The sequence below is a fragment of the Medicago sativa genome, chromosome 8 (genome assembly GCF_051527215.1).
Source record: "Medicago sativa cultivar Bolivia chromosome 8, Bolivia_mono, whole genome shotgun sequence".
In the NCBI taxonomy this organism is placed as follows: domain Eukaryota; kingdom Viridiplantae; phylum Streptophyta; class Magnoliopsida; order Fabales; family Fabaceae; genus Medicago; species Medicago sativa.
In genome coordinates, this window is record NC_140756.1 from 39,718,693 (window position 1) to 39,741,524 (window position 22,832).

General features: G+C 31.5%; 2 long non-coding RNA genes and 2 pseudogenes across 3 annotated transcripts; 2 read left to right on the forward strand and 2 right to left on the reverse strand.

Moving 5' to 3' along the window:
* Window positions 1-206: 206 nt before the first annotated feature.
* On the reverse strand, window positions 207-1,073 carry LOC146899046 (uncharacterized). Its single transcript, XR_015022538.1, has 3 exons — window positions 933-1,073; window positions 680-757; window positions 207-578 (listed from the first exon to the last, which is right to left on the reverse strand). It is a non-coding gene; the product is annotated as an uncharacterized LOC146899046 (long non-coding RNA).
* Window positions 1,074-1,605: 532 nt separating this feature from the next.
* LOC146899047 (cytochrome P450 714B3-like) lies at window positions 1,606-5,242 on the forward strand (annotated as a pseudogene).
* Window positions 5,243-7,029: 1,787 nt separating this feature from the next.
* Window positions 7,030-10,123, reverse strand: LOC146899048 (methyl jasmonate esterase 1-like; annotated as a pseudogene). Its single transcript, XR_015023176.1, has 4 exons — window positions 10,105-10,123; window positions 9,336-9,794; window positions 7,632-7,763; window positions 7,030-7,471 (listed from the first exon to the last, which is right to left on the reverse strand). The product of XR_015023176.1 is annotated as a methyl jasmonate esterase 1-like (transcript).
* A 10,092-nt stretch (window positions 10,124-20,215) lies between these two features.
* Window positions 20,216-21,429, forward strand: LOC146899049 (uncharacterized). The gene is made up of 2 exons (XR_015022216.1): window positions 20,216-20,599; window positions 20,966-21,429. It is a non-coding gene; the product is annotated as an uncharacterized LOC146899049 (long non-coding RNA).
* The last annotated feature ends 1,403 nt before the right edge of the window (window positions 21,430-22,832 follow it).

A 22,832-nucleotide genomic window follows, 5' to 3' on the forward strand; every position in this document is an offset into this window, starting at 1 on the left:
ATGAGCGAATTCTCGCGAACCAATTCGCGAAAGAACCGGGAACCGGTTCGCACGAAGCAATTCGCGGTTCCTGGGATGGTGCACGAATTATGTGACTATGATCCATCCATATGTATATCAATCAAACTCTTAAATCAAGTTATTGGTGACACTGCCATCACTATTTACACTCATCACACCCAGAAAAACAAACAAAACGATCAGGATGAAATAAACCGCACAGTCCAAATGAAATAAACCAAATGATTTGAAACCCAATTCTCACCTCAATGTCTCAATACAACCGCACTTTCACAAAACAAAGATTTAAACTAAGTCGGAGATAAGCTTAAAGTGTTACTGAGTGGTGTATCTAAAAACAAAGAACCTAGGTCCAACATATAGCTAATGTTGCTTCACCACACTAAACGAGGTGTGACTTTTCCAATAGCTAATGTTTTTTAACCTCCTTCTTTATGTTAAGAATCTTGAAAATCAAACTCAACACCTTTAAGGCAATGACAAAAATCACGAACAAGCATAATCCTACTGAGCAACTGGGCACTTGCTCAAATCTTTCTTCATCGTTAAATTTGCGCCTATATTAACAAAAGTTTATATAGAGATATATGGAATTTTTGGGTGAAAAGAATAGTAGAATTAATTGGAGGATGATAAATTAAACGGATTGAGTACATACATTTTTGGGTCAGCTGGTTCAGGCGACTTAGATTCTTCCATCGTAATGATTTGATTCCCCGTACTTTTTTCACAATCACTACAATAATGTAAATTTTTTTTTTTGAGAGGAACAAGCTTAACTCATTTCATTAATGATAATAGATTCAATACATGTTGGGATGATAGAATACAATAATGTATGTAGGTTCAAATGATACATATTAATAGCATATATGAGGGTAAATTAAATAATAAATAGATAGAATGAATACCTTTGTTTGATTGTCTTAGAGGACTTAGATTCTTCCATCACAATCACTTGATCTTCCATTTTTTAACAGCACTTGAGTATACTAGTAAAGAGCTCTTAGAAGTAACAATTGTAACCGTTTGCATGAGTTTATGAGTAATGGTAGCTGAGAAAGTGGAGTATCCAAGTCAAAAGTTAGATGAGATTTTTTCGAGGGTACATCTGTGCAATGATTCATCCAGATCATAAATAATGAGCTATAATAGAGTGAGTCCTTATGATATTTGCTAAAATTTCTCTTAGAAAAACACTTGTGTCTAAATACCGATTGTATATGTGTATGTATATAATATAATTAATCATGATTTTTTTTTTATTATTACAAAATACTTCAGTGATATTAATTGGAGATTTGTCCGTAAAGCCTGGCAATATCGAAATTATTAGATTAAACATCTTTATTCAGGTTCAAACCTGCGACTTTATAGTGTGTGTGAGTTTAAGTGATCTTTACCACTTCATCTATAAACAAAAAAAAAAAATATTGGAGATTTATTTGAAAAAGAAACAATAAATATATATAATACCCCACAAGAAAAATGTATATAATTTGAAAAGGGAGTACTATTTAAGGACAAATTTTTGTTCAAATGAATGTGCTATGTCATCAGCGTCATGTTATTTTTCATATAAACATGATGAAGCGAGTCAATGTAATGTTATTTTCACTTAACAACATATCAAATTGAAGCACAAATATTGTTTGCTCAACTAAAACACCAAAAGAGATTATTAATTATCTTGAAGCAAGGTTTTCAAATCTGCTCAACTTTTGCTTTTTCAAATTTATTAAATAATTGATGAATATGGATTACATTATATTCAAGATACATCACTCATTTAATGAATGCGAAAAGAATGAATGTGAAAAGACAAAACTGCTTATAAATGTGACCGGAGGGAGTATATTTTAAGATGTTGGATTATCTTGACATTGAAAACTAATTTACAATGATAGGCATGTATATGCATATGCAATAGTAACAATGTTGTTTTTGCATACAATTGCTTGTAAATGTTGATTGAAAATCAATGTTTTTTTAATCACGCTGAAGGCAGAGGTTGGCATGATAGTCGACTTCCACAAATATAATGATAAGATCATGGGAGACAAAATTGGAAAAAGACGGAGTTTCAGAGATTAAAGTTGACCAAGACTTGCGAAACTTATCAGGTGACATAATTGCAAGAGCTTGTTTTGGGAGCAATTATGTTGAAGGAAGAAAAATATTCTCAAAGCTTAGAGAACTTCAAAACATCCTTTGCAAATTTTTTGCTGGAATTCGAGGATTTAGGTATGTTTAATCTTTATCATATTATGATTATCATATGATGATATGAGGATAATTTTTATGTACAATTAGTGCAGTACATTTTTTACCCTAACAATTGATCATAAGTTATCTTATATATGTCCTACAAGATATCTAGTCTAGTTATGATTACATTTAAATATTTTTAATGAAATACATCCTCCGGTCACTATTATAAGCAAAAATCTACTTTTTAGGTTCATTCAATAAATGATGTATGTGGTCCATTAAATAGACCACATACATCATTTAATGAATGAACATAAAAAGTGAAATTTTGCTTATAATAGTGACCGGAGGGTGTAACAATTATGTTTGATTGATAGTGTAAAAATCGAGTTAAGATCCTCTCAATTTCCTACAATAAATGGCAAAGTCCATTACTATAGTTTTGACGTATAAATATTCAATTAATGTCACATATTATAAAAATGTGTGCATTTATATCATATATTTAGTACAAAACTATAGTAATGGACATTGCCATTTATTTGTAGGAAATTGAGAGGATCTCAATTCGTAAAAATCAAATGTCTACACGCACTTATTTTCTTTATGAGGAAATATTTACACTTATAGCACATAAAATTTAAATTCTTCCATAAAATTAAACAACTAATTTATTTTATACTCCCTCCGTTTCAAAATGAGTGTCGTTTTAGGTGTTTACACACATATTAAGAAATGCAATGATTAAGAGAAAGAGAATTGTTATTTTACCAAATTATCCTTATTAACTATTGGTTAGTTTTACAAGTAATACTTTGGAAGTAGTGTGCAAAGTATTAATTGGAGGGTACAATTGAAAAGAAAAAGTTATTATTGCATTGGAAACTGAAAGCGACACTCATTTTGAAACAATTTTTTTTTGCTAAAGCAACACTCATTTTGAAACGGAGGGAGTATATAATATTATGTTCTTATTATTTGTCAAATATTATGTTCTATATTATTACTAGTGATGATACTAATGTTCACAATGGAATCATAATTTGTTTTAAATATTTGCCAAACAAAAGCAATAGACAAATGTGGAGATTAGAGAAAGAGATAAGCTCAAAGATATCGAAGCTCATAAAACAACGCCAAATTCATGCTCATGATGAACAAAATCTCTTACAAATGATACTTGATAGTGCAAAGAAATGTGAGAGTGGTGATAGCTTCTTACCAAACTCCAGCTCACGAGAAAGATTCATGATAGATAATTGCAAAAATATATTCTTTGCTGGATATGAGACTACTGCAATTACAACATCATGGTGCTTAATGTTGCTTGCTACACATCCAGATTGGCAAAATCGTGTTCGTGCCGAGGTGCTTAAAATTTGTGGAAATGATGGTATTATAGATGCAAATCTACTGAAAAGCATGAAAACGGTATGTTGTTACACAATCTATGTACTAATGTCTCATGTCTCAGTACATTATGTTTTGATTTAATTAGTTTATAGCTAGAGCCGACAAATGGGTCGGTTCGGCTCATTTAGGTTTGGTGGATTCAGTTATATAAATGAGTTAGATCAGTTCAACAGATAACACTTGTGTACCATAATGGTATATACCATTGTCCAATTAGAATGTGCCACGTGACACACCCTTTAAAAAAATCTATCAAATAAAGTATTTATAAAGTAACATTGGTAGGTGGCACACTCTAATTGGCCAATGGTATATATCATTGGTACCTTAATGGTACACAAGTGGAACTCGGTTCCACCCACTTGTTATTGAGTTGCATATTAGTAGGCCCGACATGCGTACTATGACAAAAAATTTCTCTTTAGGCATCTATCAATTGCTCACAAACACTTCAAATATCTTGTAAAATTGTAGCACATTTTTTAGTTCATAAGCTTTTCTTACTGACAAGTAATTTAAGATCTTGAATAAATATGTGTACTTCCAGTTAACAATGGTGATTCAAGAGACATTGAGGCTTTATCTACCAGCATCATCGGTTGTTAGACAAGCTTTTGAAGACATTAATTTTAAAGGTATCCAAGTTCCAAAAGGAATGAATATTCAAATTCCAATGCCAATGTTGCATCAAGACGCAGAGCTTTGGGGGCATATGATGCACATAAGTTCAATCCGGAAATATCTACAAGTGTGCATTGTCATTTAACAAATAAGAGTGATTCTTCTTTCAAAAAAAAAAAGTAAGAGTGATTCTATATCTTTCTAATGTATTCTAAAAAATGTGCATCAAATTTCAACAATCATTAACAAATTCAAACACCAACACTAAAAACTAAAACAAATCGATCACACAACATTCTCCTAACTTTTATTGGTTTTGGAGTGGAAACATATGGTTCAAAGAGGATCGAACCATACTCTTGATGTTATATGAACAATATAAAGAATTAGAGAGAACAAAAAAGGAGATTATGGTTTCAATAATACGAATGACATAAGAAAACAAAATAAGGGTTACAAACCAATATATAGTCAAACCTAAAAGAGTTAGACTAAACTTATAAATCTAATAGACCCAACAACATCAACTGAATATCTCATTATCTAACATTCACCATAATAAATCTCTAATAAAGTGAGAAGAGTCACTTTATATGAGAGGCAAATCGATAAAGCAACATGACCTCATAAATTCAAAACACTACTCTTAACTCTCAGTTTATTTAAAAAAAGAGCATTCAAAGAGTGCACTATGCAATTAATCATCCAAAGTAGGGAAATAACACAAATAATTGCTCTGGATTTCATGAATTTTTTCGAGGCTTCTAAATTGGCATTAGTGATCACTCGCCAGTTAGCAGCGACAGCTACTAAAATTATGAACATCCATACGATCAAATCGATGATAGCAGCAGTCCGTGAAACAAGGGCCACTTCTATAACTGATATTGTACTTGAAATCAACAGCATGTATAAGACTCCAAAGATGCTACTGTTAACTGGGTGGTCTACTATTAGACCAAGTAGATATAATTGAGCCGCCAAAACAAAAGCTGTGTGATAAATTGTCAAGAAAGTGTGATCTTTTGCAATGTCATCGCTATCCGTTGAAGCCTTTGAGACAGGGTAGATAATCAAGAACAAGCACAATCCTACTGAGAGACCAGCTACTTGATGAAATCTTTCTTCGTCGCTAAGTTTGTACCTATATTAACATAAGTTTATACCGGGATTTATGACTTTTTGGGTGCTTCAAGAAATTAGAAGCCCAAAAAAGAATAGTAGAATAAATTGCAGGATGGTAAATTAAACGGATTGAGTACATACTTTTTTTCGGTTAGCTGGATCAGACGACTTAGATTCTTCCATCAGAATGATTTGATCCCCCGTGTTTTTTTTCGCAATCGCTATAATAATTTATGTGTGTTCATGTGATACAAATTAAAAGCAAGGAAAAAAAAACATATACGAGGGTAAATTAAACCGACCAAATATGTACCTAGTTGGATCAGACGACTTAGATTCTTCCATCGTAATGATTTGATCCCCCGTGTTTTTTTCACAATGGCTACAATAATGTATGTATGTTCATATGATACATATTAATAACATATATGAGGGTAAATGAAATAAATAGATAGAATGAATACCTTTGTTTAACTGTCTTAGAGGACTTACATTCTTCCATCACAATCACTATCACTTGATCTTCCATTGTTTAACAGCACTAGAGTATACCAGTAGAGAGCTTTCAGAAGTAACAGTTTTAGGTTTGTATCATTGTTATCAAAAACGCGACTTAAGTCCCAAAATCCTGGTTTTTGCGACTTTGCGTAGCTTCAACGACTCAAATCCATAGCAAAGTCCTAAAAACAGGCAAAATCCTATCAAAGTCGCACAAAATCGCACAAAATCGTGAAATCCATTCAAAATCGCAGGATTTTGATGGATTTTGAAGGATTTTATTCATTTTTTTGATAAGGGTCAATTTTTGACCCGGTTCGTAAATTGATCCGATTTGAATCTATGACCCGTTCTATAAATACCCAAAAGGCAATTTTTTTTCATTCTTTCACTTCCCCCCCCACATTTATGTATATGTATTTTATGGACTTTGAACTTTAGTCATTTATGACTATATGCAATATATAACATATATTTAACATTATTTTTGTTTTGGTAGAATCCTCGATTTTGATTGCGATTTTACGAGTCCCGACTTTGCTATCCTATAAAGATTCTACAAAAGTCCTTGAGTAAAATCCTTCGATTTTGATTGCGATTTTATGAGTCCCGATTTTGCTACTCCCTTTCGACTTGAAGTAAAGTCTCGATTTTGATAACCTTGGTTTGTATGAGTTTATGAGCAATGGTTGCTGAGAAAGTGGAGTATCCAAGTCAAAAGTTAGATGAGATTTTTTCGAGGGTACAACTTTGCATGATTCATTCAGATCATAAATAATGAGCTTTAATAGACCAAGTCCTTATGACATTTGCTAAAATTTCTCTCAGAAAAACACTTGGTTTGGAAGATTACGATGTCTATTTTATGTATTAATGTGTCTAACATACCGATCGTATATGTATATAATTAATCTTGACTTCTTTTTTTCATATTCCAAAATACTTTGGTGATATTAATTGGAGATTTGTCCGTAAATTCTAGCTCAACTGGTAATGTCGAAATTGTTAAATTGAACATTTTTACTCATGTTCAAACATGCGATTTTGTAGTGTGTGTGAGTTTTACTGATCTTTACCACTTTATCTACGTACAAAAAAATATATTAATTGGAGATTTATTTGAAAAAGAAACAATAAATGTATATAATACCCCTCAAGAAAGGGATCTTGATCTTGAAGCAAGGTTTTCAAATGCTACTAAAACCAAAAAACAAGACATAAAACAGAAACAATTTAAGTAGCATGTTCAATGCAAACTTTACCATAAACTTTAATGGAACATTTATTCAAAGGTTAATAATTGTAAGAAATGTTTAGAAGTTCAGAGCTAAGTTTTGTAGGATTGGAGAGCATGACCATGTAATCTGAACCCTCAATCATTTTCACTTTAGCATATGGACCAGTTGTCTCAATTATCCACTCTTGAAAATCTTTTGTTTGCAAATTGTCATTTTCAGAGATGATGAAGATTTTAGGCACCATTCCATTGTTTTCATTTGTAACAGTTGTTTGTTTCATCAATAAATCAGCATCGCTCAAAAAGGGAGGTAAAGGTCTCCCTAGATAAAGCAAGTGTCAAATCCTGCATATAGAAATTGAATTTGATTTAATTAAGTATTAATAATAATGAATATAAATCATATTTATATTATAGATAGCACAAACTTTAGCTAAAATCAAATCAAAATACGTAATATGAATTTGATTTTTCTATTTTTTCCAATTGATAAAATTCTATTTACTTGAGATGGTGATAATTGGTACATTCTGGATGTTAACAAATCGAGTCCGTCAGACGAGAGGATTGGAGCTTTGTCCGGCACGTCGATGATGAAATTTTGTTTGTCCAAAGCTGAGCCCACTCTTCTCCTTCGCTACATGTTCCGCACACCAAAAAAATTCATCAAATCGCAGTTAAATGCACAAGAGTAATTGTTTTTCTGTTGACGAAGCGATAAACACACCCTAAATTCACACATACAACTGTGAGCTCACGTCGTGGATTCGAACTTAAATAGAAGTGTTTAGTCTAACAATATCATCATTACTCATTGAACTAGGTCTAAGCTACTAATGATGCATTTTATAGTAAGTTTGTACCGTTAAACAAACACCTCGTAGTGGTACACTTCAATTTAAATCAATATTTTTTTTTTGTTGTTGAAATAATACAGCCCATTGCACAAATAAAACAACATCAAAATAAATTAGGTAAAATAACAGAAAAAAGCATACGGAGTACCACACTTCATACTCTTAAACTGAGTAATCATTTATTTGAAATAAAACTAGTTTGAGAATGAAATAAAACTAGTGAAAGAAAACCAAAGCTCCTGTTATACAATGTTATACAATTTTCATCGCTTAACTCCATCCTTGAATCAACTACCTCTCTTTCTTCGTTATTTAGAGATACATTGGGTTGTCCATTTGCGTGCTACGACTTTCAATTTCGCCTATTTGCGTGCCACGACTTTCAATTTCTCTTACTTTGATTACTAATTCTAATACTTGACGTTCTCTGCCAGGAACATCAAGTGCAACCAATATCCCACCATAAAAACATTGATATGGCTTAAAGCCCTGAGAAAAAACCCTTAACAAGAGTAAACAAGATTCGGAGGTTGTGTTAAGATAATCAATGGAACCAAGAGATTGTAACTCTGTGATCGAAGCCTAGTGAATCGCGCTTTATACCGCGGCAGAGGAAGATGGATATGCTGCTGACTAAATCAGCGGGGACATTTGGGAAGGTTAAATCCGGAATCCGCCTATTCAAAACCGGGGTGTTATTGTTAATGGTCTTTGTGAAGATTTTGAGGAATCTTCGAGGTTGCCGCAATAATATTGATAAATTTGAATTCATGCTTGCGATAGAAGAGAATGACGGGAAGGAAAATACCTGCTCAGGGTTTCTAGCAGCCGACGAAGGAACAAGGAAAAGCTCAATATTCCCTCAAAAAAAAAAAAAAAAAAAAGAAATTGAATAATACAATAAAAATATAACACTCCAAATAATTTCAATATTATCTCAAACTACGGACTACCACAATATTTTTTGTTTCTTATTTTTCATTATGAGTTTAACACTGTTTTCTAGTATGTTTGACTTCCCATTATAAAATCTTAAATATCATAATTTAGAAGGAAAAACTTTTAGATAAGATTTTCGACATTCATACAATCACACAATTTGAACTATCATATTAAGATTAGACAATTTATATTCTGGCTTTATATTTTGGACTCAATTTACAAAAGTTGACACATAGACGGTCCAAGTTTTGATACAAAAGTGTAGATCGTATAACTCCGTAAATTCAATAGGATTTATTATTGATAGAATTCAAATCCTAATTTTTTTCCCCTTACAAATATAAAGTAAATGTTATGTGACTTGTGAGCAAAGTGTAAATATGCAAATAGTATCATTGTATGCAAAGTACCTCTTGAAGAAAAGCAGGATAAGTGAGGTTTTGAGTGACAACAGTTGCTGTGATGAAAACTGCAACAAATATTTTGTGAGGGGTAGTTTTCCATAGCAATAGACACAGACAACCCTCCAAGACTATGACCAACAAGAATTACTTTCTCCTCACAAGGAAGTGACTCCATAAATGTCATCAAAGGTTGATGGTATTCAGAAATTGAATGAACCTCTTGTATCTGCTTTGGATTGATACCACAAGCAGCCATGTCTAGTGCTGTGACTTTATGACCAGCTGATTTTAGTTCAGTTGCAATCTTATACCAACACCATGCACCATGGATGCCTCCATGAATCAACACAAAGTGCTTTCCCTGTTTAAACATCTTCAAAATCAATGTTGGTCTTTCTTGTCTATGAAATTGTCTATGAAAACTAGAAATTTGGTCTTGTATATATGAAAATGCTAACAAATGCCCTTAGGCCTTAGAGCATTGTTTAAGCATCTAAAACTAATAACTTTTACATTGAAAATCATGTATGTAGTTATAATTTTTATATCTTTAGGACACTTGTTAGCAATTTTTTATTTAGAAAAACATGTTTAGCATTTCTATTATTTCCCCCATTAACAATCGTTGTTAAACCCGCTTCATGGCTGGCTAAATAAATGTTACTACTTTATGGCTGTCTAAATAAGTGTCACTTAAACTTTTCATTAATAATAATGGTCGTTAAACTTACTTTATGTTATAGCATAGTGTAAACTATGGAAAACACTTACGTACCATAGTAGTTGGGTACCATTGTACCATTGGCCAGTCAAACTTTGACACATGTCAGAAATCTTTTAAAACTAGTTCTTATAAAAACCGGCTTAAAAAGTCCAAAGCAAATTAAGAATAAAATAGTCTATGGAAGGTCTTATAAACCCATTTGGAAAAATAATACCTCAACCATTCATACTAAAACCTAATTATAATAATATAATTAGAATGAGAAATCAAATTAATTGGCTAAGAGAAATAGCATACTGGTTTCTAATAATTGAAAATGATTATTCTACATACTGGGAGTATGAAAACTTTGCAAATCTTTTAAGCCTTAGAATACAAAAGTTTATACATATGGCTAGTAAAGGTGTAAGTGAAAATATACAAGATATTTTTGAAAATCTAACAGTACTCCAGAAACAGTTAGATAAAATAATAGAAGTTCTACGAGAAAAAGAGTTTGAAGAAAAACTCAATAAAAAATTGTCTGATCTAGAAGAAAACCAAAGATTACTAGATGAAAGACTTTGTATAAAAATAGACGACTTAATCGATCTATTAAAACTCTTACCTATGAGAGATAAATGTCTAACCCTAGAACAATTACAAACTTTTGTCAAAAAAGAGGGGGGAGACATAATAGAAATTTCAGAAAAATCAGAAAAAGAAATTAACTTTTTCGCGCCATTACCCTAATATGGACGAAACAGAAGAAGAAATAGCAAACCAGTTAAATGAATTACAAACATTAATGGCTTCCCTAGACATTAATAGGAAAAACCAAATAACCGAAGAATCTGATGACGAAAACAAGTTTGTCTACGACTTTGGTTCGGAAAGTTCTTTCAGTATGGAAGAAGAACCACAAGTAGGACTTGTGAAAACCAATGAGCAACCAGAATCATCAGAACAAGGACGTAAAAGAGGGCGTCGAGAGGGTGAAGAAGAATTCATCGATCAACAAATCATTCAAAATAAAATGGATGAAAGAAAATTTAAACAAATACCACCTAAATATATACCAACAATAAATCGCTACAAAGAAGATAATGTTTTAAATATTGACTGTAGTGAGGATATTAAAAGAGAGCTAAGAAGTTGGTATCATGATCACATGGTAACTATCCAATTAGACCCTACATTAGGAAAACTAAGTTCAAAAAGCATTTTTAACTATTTAAAAACAAAAACTATAGGAAATGCTTGGAGTTTTATGTCTGAACAATCAGATTTAGAGCTTCCATCAACAACTGAAGAAGTGATAAATCATGTCTATTCAATTTTGAAAAAGGAATTTGTAGGTTTTGATGCGCCAGAAGCAGAATCAGACCTAAAATATACAAATATTCATAGAATCCTTAATTTAAGAATCTGTGATATGTGTTATGTTGAACCATTCATATGTGAATTTAGCAAATATTATTATGCAATATCTCCACAAGAGAGACTACAATATAATCTTTTAGGATTATTCTACAATAAAATTCCATCATGTGTAGGAACAATAATGGAAAAAGTAATCCAAGAACACCTAGAAAGGATCGTAGGATTAGACGATACTTTAGGAACAAGAATAACCGTATTAAGGAGATGGATATCCGAAAAATGCATGGAAAAAACTGCTAAAAGAGAAGCAAAAATAAATGTTTGCTGTGATAAAATTCGAGACAAAGTAGGAAACTACGGTTGTAGTAAACCTATAAGAAAGAAAAAGAAGAAAGTTTTTAGGAAAATAGATCGTTCTGAATATTAAAGAAAAAAGAAATTTCCTAAAAAATTCAATAAACAAAAATACTTTAGGAGAAATAAAAAATATCCTAAAAGGAATTCATGTCCTAAAGGAAAGAAAACATGCACATGTTGGTTGTGTAATGAAGAAGGACATTATGCAAATGAATGTCCTAAAAAGAAAGATTCTAAAAAAGAAACTTTGAAATTAATTTGGGAAGTAGGTTTCGAACCAATAGAATCAGATATAGATTCTGATGAAAGTAGTATTTTTGAATATACTACTGAGGAAGAAATTGAAGAATGAGTAGGAAAATTTTAAAAAATGGAAACCCTAATGCAACATTTATCCAGGTAACACTGAATAAAAAGAAAATCATGGGTTATATTGATACCGGTGCCACTTTATGTTTTGGTAGGAGATCCATAATTAAGGAAGGATGGATTAGACTACAAAAACCAAAAGAAATTATCTTTGCTGATAAGAAAAAACATCAAATATGGTTTGTTCTAAAACATGTTTTTATAAAAATTGAACATAGATACTTCTATGTAAAATCAATCTATGAACATGATTCTGGAATAGATTTGATAATAGGAAATAACTTTTTAAAGTTATATAATCCTTTTATTCAAAAAACTGACACCATAACATTAAATTGGTTTGATGTCAATAATCCAGAAGAAAGTGAATTTGTTACAACAAACATTATAACAAAAAATGAAATTTTAAAAGCAATTTCAGAAAATCTCAATATACTTAGATGTATGTGGGATAAGAGAAAGTTTTATTTAACAACTGAACAAAATTTAGGATATCATCTAGATCAAGTTTGTTCTGAAAATCCATTGGATACTATAATAAATAAAATACAAGATTTAATTGTTGTAAAACTTAAAGAACCTAAAAAGGAAGTTAAGGTCCTGTACAAAATCCCTTATTCAGGAGAAGATAAGGAAGAATTTAAAAAAGAAATAGCAGAACTATTAGAGAAAGGATTAATAAGTCCTTCTATTAGTCCACATTTAGCGCCAGCTTTTTATGTCAGAAAACACAATGAGATAAAAAGAGGAAAAGCTCGAATGGTAATCAATTATAAAAAACTTAATGAGGCAACCATAAGTGACTCATATAAGTTACCAAGAAAAGATTACATTTTCGAAAAAATAAGAGGATGTAATTGGTTTTCATCTTTAGATGCAAAATCTGGATACTGGCAGTTAAGGTTATCAGAAGAAACTAAACCTTTAACAGCTTTCAGTTGTCCAGAAGGACATTTTGAATGGAATGTTTTACCATTTGGTTTAAAACAAGCACCATCAATATATCAAAGATTTATGGACAATACTCTTAAAGGTCTTGATCATATTTGTTTTGTATATATCGATGACATATTAATTTTTACTAAAGGAAGTAAAGAACAACATGTTAAAGATGTTATGACTGTTTTAAACAGAATAAAAGATAGAGGAATTGTTCTATCCAGAAAAAAGTCAATACTTTTGAAACAAGAAATCGAATTCCTTGGTCTTATCATAAGAGAAGGAGGAAAGCTCAATTTATCACCGCATGTTCAAGAAATTTTTTTACTTTTTCCTGATCAATTAGTGGATAGAAAACAAATCCAAAGATTTTTGGGATGTTTAAATTATATTGCTAGTGAAGGATTTCTTCAAGACTTAGCAAATGATAGAAATTTTTTACAGAAGAAGATATCTGAAAAAGTGCCATGGTCATGGACACAAAAAGATACTGAGGCTGTAAAATCTTTAAAAGAAAAATTAAAAGTTTTACCACAACTATACAACCCAACAGAAAATGATTTTTTGGTTGTAAATGTTGATGCAAATCAGTTTACATGGGCTGGAGTTATGAGTGCTCTACCTAATGGTAAACAAAAATTGGGATTAAATCTCAATGGATATGTTGAGGATGAAACCCCACAACAATCCTATACCATTGTGGGCGCAACCCCACAGTTAAAATCAGATATCCCTAATGGGCGATCAGATAAAACATCAGTTTCAACTGATTCAAAACTTGATTATTCAAGTAATAACATCCGAATTAAGGATAAAGATCTTGTTTTATGCAAGTATATTTCGGGTTCTTTTAAAGATGCTGAAACAAGATATCATATCAATGAGAAAGAAACTCTTTCTTGTTTAAATGTTTTAGAAAAATGGAGAATGGATTTAATTCCATCAAGATTTTTATTACGAACTGATTCAACTTATGCTAGCGGATTTTGGCGCTACAATTTAAAAGTTGATCATAAACAAGGAAGACTTGTTAGATGGCAAATGCGCATCCAACAATTCTATCCTTATATTCAACTAATAAAATCAGAAAACAATTGTTTTGCAGATACTTTGACAAGAGAATGGAGCAAGCTCTAAAAGATCTCTACAATAGCCTGAAGCAAAAAGATGAACAAATTGAAATTCATAGCCAAAAGCTAAAACAACTCTCTTCGGAGAGGGGGGAGATGATTAAAATGATCGAAAGCCTAACCAAGATCATAAATGTTGAAACTCCAACAACAACAGAAGAACCAACAAAAAAGACTTTGAATGAACAACAAAGTTTTTCATCAACATCTTCAGCAGGTTCTATACCAGAGGAAGATACGAAAAAGTCATGGGCTGAAAAAGTTGAACAAGAAGATGAAAAGTCAAAAAATGGCTTAGACCAACCAAGCGATGCTGTCGATCTACAACCAGAAAAGAATGTGTATGTCATCTTTGATGGTCCGATGAAAGGCATCTACAACAATTGGGCAATTGCAAGCCTTCACATTAATGGCAAAAATGTTAGACACAAAGCTTATCCAACAATGGAAAAAGCAAAAGAAGCTTACAAAGCCTCCTATAAAGAAATGACCATTGCTAAAGAAATTGGTCAACCATCAAAAATGGAGTCAAAGAAAAAGATCTCAGTGGGATCCATAATAAATCTCTAGAAAGAAAAAAATAAGCCAAAAACCCTTGATGATTTCATGGGAAAGTGGAGATGGCTAGCCAACTTCAAAGAAGAATTAGCACTTGAATGTTTTTACCCAGTCAATACCACACATGGGGTAAAAGCTAATACAGTTCCAGGAATATCCAAGGAATTGATTAAAGAATTTTATGACTATGGAATGCTTAAGACCGTGTATCTTGAAGAAGGAGAAGGTCATAGATTCCAAGAATTGGCTGATCTTCCAAAAGAAATTGGTGATACAACAAAAAGATTTAATGACTTTCTTGCTAAAGGAAGAGAAATATATCTCCAGTTCGAACAAACCTATCCATGGTTCTTTGAAGAAAATAATTTTATGGCTGTAAAACCAAGAACAATCATCAAAATAGGAATTTCAAATAAAACCTATCTACCTCCAAATTCAGAAAGTATTGGATGGACAGTAGATTCGTTCATTTATCAAATGAAACGTTTTTATGATAACCTTATTAGATATGGTTCTACCATTATTAATTAAGGTCCTTTACACTACAGAAACCTGTCTCATGGTCTGTGATTCAAAGAGGAAGGTTTCAGAGGAACACCTCAAGCAAACACTCCATTATGAAGAATTATTCTCAAGGTTTGAGAATGCTCTTAGTCAAATCCCAGAAGAAGTTCAACAAGAGTGCTGTCAACACTTCTCAAAATACAAAGGGCATAGCTGTAAATGGTGTGCAAAAAAGAAAGTGACGGTAGAAGAAGACAAAATACCGACAATCACAGTACTTGAAGATAAGGCAAAAGGAAAAGCCTAAACACGTATCATGTAGATGACCGTAGGAACAAAGTTGTAATAATGGAACCTTATCATCTGAGTCAGATGGGGTCCATTTAGTTGAAAACCTTATCACCTTATGTGATAATGCTTTTACTTTTTCCTTTACGTGTTTTGTTTGTTTTTCTTTTTAGCTGGAAGGAAAATGACATGTGACCTACTCTGTAAGTCCTTTCCTCCTATAAATAAGAGCCTCGATGCTCACTTGTAAATTACAACAAAAATCAATGAAGTAAGTACCTTAGTTTGTGAAAAACGTTGTTGGGAAAGGACTTCGCAAGATTTGAGGTTGTCATTAGCAAATCGAAAGATTTTTATTTCAATATCAATAATCGAAAGATTATTTCAGAATCCAGAAGATCGAAAGATCAGAATTATCAAAAACTTCTAGCCAGAAGTCAGGTATGATTTTATAGTCCTTAGTATTTTACAATGGAATATAGTATGATAAAAGAAAATTCATCTGGTTTTATGGCAGATGTATTAATAGATCATATAGAAAGGGTAGATTTTACCTTAAAACCAGAAGAAAACTTCAAACAAAAAAGTATTTTTTCTTTAATAAAAGAAAAACTATCTAGAGAAAACATTCTAAAATATGGAATGATGATAGGAGAAGTTCCCATACCAATGGAATCAACAGATGGATCTGTTGTAATATCTATGATTGATGAAGAACAAATAAACGAGAGGTTAAAACACTTATCGTTAGAAAAAAGACAGAAGATAGGATATATTCATATATCGACTATTCAAATAATTATAAAAAGTACTTTTATGAAAGGAATAAATTCAGAACTAGAACTTCTTATAGAAGATGCTAGGTTAAATAAAAAACATTCACTAATAACCAAAGGTGAAGTAAATTTAAAAGGTGGAAAAATAAAATTCGATATAAATTTACAAATAGGTTCAAGTCTATATGATATAGATCTAAATAGATCTTTAGTAATTCATTATAAACTCAAAGACCAAAAACTTATGAGACCAGGAAATCATCCTTTTAGTATAAGTTATAAGATGAATTATGCGCTAAGTAACTCTCATTATAGTGTAGAGTTTAGTGGAAGAGAAAAAATACAAATAGATGAACTATTTGCACCATTAGTAAAATTAGAATCACCAATTCTAAAACCACTAAAAAGATCAAAGTCTATCATGACAATAGAAAGAACATCTCTCTTAGAACAGGAAGAAAGTACTAGTGAACCAAGGTTCCTACCACCAAGAACTTCATTAGATAGTATAAAGCTTGATAAAAATTTATCAGAAATAAAAACTGAGCTTCTAAAAATTAATAAAAAATTATAATGCCAGGAATAACAATAAAAAATGAACTAAAATTATTCAGAATAAAACTAGATGCCCTAGTTAACAAAATAGAAGAAAATTTTTTTAGAATAGAAATGAAGAACACAATTTGGGGAATCCATGATTTAATGATTCTACAAATTTCATATGTAGATGAAGTAATAGAAGAATTAGAAGAAACAGAAAATGTTTCTATTACACAAAAAGAAAGAGCCACAACCCTGTTATGGCCATCCCAAAAACTAATTGAATTTGAACAATCTTTAGAAAAAATTTTAGAAAGTTCCTCAAACATATAATGCCTGGGTTAACAATTAAAAAAGAATTAGAAGTCTTGAAAGAAAGACTAAAAACCATAGTCAGTGATATTGAATGGTATTATGATTTAATAGTATTCAAACAAATTTGTTATAAGGCTCAAACTATAACAATGGTTCACATAGATTTAATTGAAAATCTATTAGAAGAAATTCAAGAAAATAATCTCACCGAGATTCAAAAAACAAGAGCGAAAATTCTTTTAAAACCTTTCCAGGCTCTAACACAAATCGAATTACTCTTAAATGAAGCTAAAGATTTGGAAAACTCCGTGTCTAATTAATAATGCCCGGATTAAATCTTAGAACAGAAGTAGAACTCTTTAAAAAGAGATTAGAAAAAATAATTTTTGATATAAACTTTTACAATGAAAGAATTGTGTTAAAACAAATTCTTTTTTGTGCTCAAGATTTAGTAAATTATCATATAGAGTATATTGATGATTTCCTAAAAGAAACAGAAGATTTAGAAAATCTTACAATTATACAAAGAGAAAGAGCTAAAACACTCTTAAAACCATTTCAAGGTTTAAATAAAATCGAACAAATGTTAAATCAAGTTCGAGAAAATTCCGCTGGCGACCCTGCCCCAAGCTGGTATCAGAGCCAGTAATACAATCCTAAGGGATGAAAATAAAAATAAAAATAAAAATAAAAATATTAATTTTTCAGAAAAGACAGATCTTTTAAAATCACTTTTCTATTTAACCGTTTTAAAAGGTTAAGAGGACAAAATCCACGTGTCACACACTGATTGGATAATGTTATATAACATAGAAATCCACTATGTTACACAAGTGGAGTCCGTAAACTATTGTATCAAAACTTTTATAGTATAGTGTACACCTATTATACTATGGCTAAAAACCAGCCATAAAGTTATTTAGCCAGCCAAATTTTTTTGGCTAAATAATCTTTATATGAATTCAATATATGTTTAAAAATGGTCGATTGATGCTTTAACTTTTACACATTAAAAAATTCAAATGACTTTGTACCAAAATAAAATAAAATGATTGGCCCCATATGAAAAGAAGGAATCATTTGAATAATTTAGTTGAACAATAAAAAAAAGGAAAAACTTTGAAGAAGCCCCACATTAGTATAAATCTAGTTGAACAATCTATGTCATTCCTCAAAAGATGCCAGAAAAACTGATTGAACGAAAAAAAAAATCTAAATGTTTTAGTATGTTTCCTATATTTAGGTTTAAAAATCCTAAATATTTCTTATAGACGTATATTTAAACATGGCATACCTATATGTAGTGAATTCGAGCTTCCGTTGGTGCCATTAGAGTGAGATAATTGTAATTCTATTTGTAAGTGTATATTGAGGTAAGAAAGATTTGCTTGTGAGCAATTAGAGGTTCTTATAGAGCAATTTTCAAATTAGCTGTAGGCTTGAGCTTTTCTCAGAATTATCTAGATTGTTTAAAACAAACTCATTTTTTTATAGAGCAATTTTCAAATTAGCTGTAGGCTTGAGATTTTCTCAGAATTATCTAGATTGTTTAAAACAAACTCATTTTTTTAAGCCAAAACAAACACCTTGGACATGTTGGAAAAGTATAATTATGTGCATTTGGTTTTTAAAACGAATTTCTAAGTAAGTTTTTTGTTATTATTATTATTATTAGTGACCGTTCAATTACGAAAGTTTTTTTTTAATGATAAAATAAGTGTTATTCAAGTGCCAAAATAGCGTGAGTACAACCAAATTGATTATTGGTTGAGACATTCTCCATCCGTATTTTGAAAGATAAATACATGCTATTAGTGCGTATAAAAATTTCATAAGTCAAAAGTCTATAAACAAGCCAAAATCTTAATCCTAACCGCCAAACTAAATTATTCTACATATGATCAATGATAAAGAGTAATAAAAAAAATAACAAGATAGAATGGTGAATTTCGTGATAGAAACAGTAAGTCTTTTACTCAAATACATTATCAACAATATAAGTCGCCCTCAGGTGTTTCAACAAACACGTAGAGTACAAACTTGAAGCAAATTAAAATAACAAGAGAACACAAGCAAAAAATCAAAACAAGAAAATCATAAAAACTCCAACACAATTATTATTTCTCAAAGTGATGGAGTGACCAAAACACATGGTTTTCATGGTGACATTTTAGGATGGCACATGGAGATCCTCTAACATGGAGGTGTGAGGCGATTAACAGAAGATAGACTTGTAACATGGAGGGTTGGTGGTTGAGGGAGAGTTAGTGATTTTGTAGCACAATATAGAAGGTAAGAAAAAAGAGAAGACATGAAGTAGATGACATAGCGGTTTGGTTGGAAAGAAAGTCAGAGATAAAAAACTGATTATATGAAGCCCTATACACCAAAACCCTAACAAACCCTAGTTGAGCAAAGGAGGCTGTGCAAGGACTAGATTGTGAAAGTTAAGAACATTTAAGAAATAGAGGAATAACACCTTTATGTTGAAACAAAAGAATGATGTAAAAAGGGTTAATATGTCTTTACCCCCCTGTAATATAGGCGAGTTCCGGTTTTCCCCCCTGTAAAAAAGATTCTTTCGATTCCAACCCTGTAATATAAAGATTCCGTCGAAAACCCCCCTGAGCACATTTGAGACCCCCCAGCTGATGACGTGGCGTGACGTGACGCGCTGAGTCACCCTTTTCTGCTGACGTGGCGTGCTGACTGTATAATTATTTTTATTTTTTATTTTTTATAGGGTACACGTGGCATTTGTCATTTTTTTATGTCTTTACCCCTCTGTAATTTAGGTGAGTTCTAGTTTTCCCCCCCGTAAAAATTTTTAAAATAAAAAATAAAATCTGGAAAATTTAAAAAAATAATTATTTTTTAAAAAAATGCTGGAAAATTATTAAAAATTGAAAATACTGCAAAAAATACAAAAAAATTAAAATTTTGGAAAAAGAAATTCGCATGACATGTGTGTATATACATACCACATCATTAAATCTATAACTATTAATAAAGGCAATACATGCTTTTGGTGTAACCTATTTTCTTTCCTATTTTACCCCTCAAGTATTGCAAATATTCCGAAAATACAAACACGGTTATGGAACTGTAAAAACATGGCACATAAAATAACTATAAACTAAGTCATAATTAATGGGCCTTTCTCATTTCAAATCCTCGATGAGACTGGGAGTGGGGAAAGTAAGTTACAATAATCATTGTTGAACATCGGTTACTATATTCTCTCAAATTTAAACACACAACATGAAAACATGCATGTGTATGAGAAAGATCTCATAAGCCAGTTTGAAAGGGAGGGAGAGTACGATGAAAGGGATGGAGTGAAAGACGGACAACGAGAATAAGAAACAAGAGGATGTTAAAACAGATAGAGAAGGAAGCCTCACAAAGGTAATATCATGTACAATGTGTCTTTGATTACTTATGTGTTTCCTGTAAAATAAATTGTCTCTTCTCTTCATGATTTTGGGGAGTTAAATTTTCCCTTCCTATCTTACTTTCAACACTTCAACAATAAGAGTTTATGGTCCGAACATATGAAGGATAAATATTTTTTATAAGCAAACATATGAAGGATTTATATCATGTCATTGTCAACACTCTAAATTGTTTATACAATGCATCCTTCATAACTAATAATAACTAATAATATAGGCAAAATAATAACTAATAATATAGGCAAAATATTGTTTTGGTGTTGCCTTTTTTATAATTTGGTGATTTACACCGAAAATAACCGCTTCTATTGAAATGTAGGGATACCTGATCCGAGGCCCTCAATCAAACGAAAACTTGAAGAAAAAAAAAAAATTAAACCGTCTCGCATCAGAATAGAATGTGAAGTTGAAACATGGAATTTACTGATAAAACTGATCACGGTATCTGAGAGGGAGGAGGGAAGCCACCAATGGAAGAGAGTGGAGCGTAAATTGCGGCGTCCAAATGCGTTCTCTACAATCTGCATACAAAATTGTTTTTTTTTTGTGGCGTCTAAATGCATTCTAAATTTGCCATTTACGTTGTTTATCGTTCCATTATTCTCAATTTTCAGATAACTATATGGGATCCAAATTCCAATGGGTATATTTATTTTAAGCTCTTAAAGTAATTCACGTGATTTTGTCATCCCCATAAACAATATCAAGGTTTAGTAGTTTGATTGCTACAAACCTTAGAGTAATTTATTAAATAATAATATCTCAGTAGTAAGAATTTCTTTATGTAATTTTAGTAGTTAATGAAGAATATTTTTGTTTCAATTGTTTGTGTTATCTCTTTTAAAAATATTAGTTTTTTCTTTTCCGATAAGTTTATAGTAAGCTTATCTTTGGTGTGTGTCTTTGAGATGAGTTCAAGTTCTTCTTTATGTATGGAAAGATAGTGGAGCGCAACGAATTATGTGACTGCACCTTATTAACAATCTTCAGAAATTCCACACAAAGAGTTTTACATGGAAAGGTTGTTGATAATTTGTTGCTATAGATGGAATTTGGAAACATTATAGATATGGTCTTATATTAAGCACAATTCTATCGTTTATTCATATCGTGTGTAAAGGATATGACATGTCTTAGTTTGTTTATTTGTCATAAAGGGGTGACAGTTTGTGGGCATGGGTGGATGGATGGATACGATAGATGTTAAAGAATTGGAGAACAGTTATGGGCAAGGTTATCAAAATCGGGACTTTACTTCAAGTCGAAAGGTAGTAAAATCGGGACTCGCAAAATCGCAATCAAAATCGAAGGATTTTACTCAAGGACTTTTGTAGAATCGATATAGGATAGCAAAGTCGGGACTCGTAAAATCGCAATCAAGACCGAGGATTCTACCAAAACAAAAAGGCACATGTTAAGATACCCATTATAGAAATAAACATATCAAAAGGTGTGCATTCAACTTCTTAAAAGTTGTCATATTGTGTTTTCCAATGTAATATTGCTTTTTTTAGATTGCTTAACATGTGCCCTGAGGGCACAAGTTAACATGACCCAAACAAAAATAATGTTAAATATATGTTACATATTGCATATAGTCATAAATGACTAAAGTTCAAAGTCCACAAAATACATATATATAAATGTGGGGGGAAGTGAAAGAATGAAAATTTTTGCCTTTTGGGTATTTATAGAACAGGGTCGAAAATTTACGAACAGGGTCGAAAATTGACCCTTATCAAAAAAATGAACAAAATCCATCAAAATCCTGCGATTTTGAATGGATTTCACGGTTTTGTGCGATTTTGTGCGCCTTTGATAGGATTTTGCTTGTTTTTGGGACTTTGCAATGAATTTGAGTCGTTGAAGCTACGCAAAGTCCCAAAAACCAGGATTTTGGGACTTAAGTCGCGTTTTTGATAACAATGGTTATGGAGAAGGAGGGAGAGAGAGAGAGAGAGAGAGAGAGAGAGAGAGCATGAGTGGTTGTGGTGTTGGCCTTCGTTTTTTTTATGTAAAACATGGTGAGGGAGTTAACTTAGCAAAAACAAGAGAAAAGAGAGAGATAACATGGTCTGTATGAGTCTTACCCTCTATTTCTTCAAAAAAAAATAAATTCACACATATATATTCTTCTTTCTTTTTTTTATCTGCTCATTTCTTCATAATAAAACAACCTGGTTTTC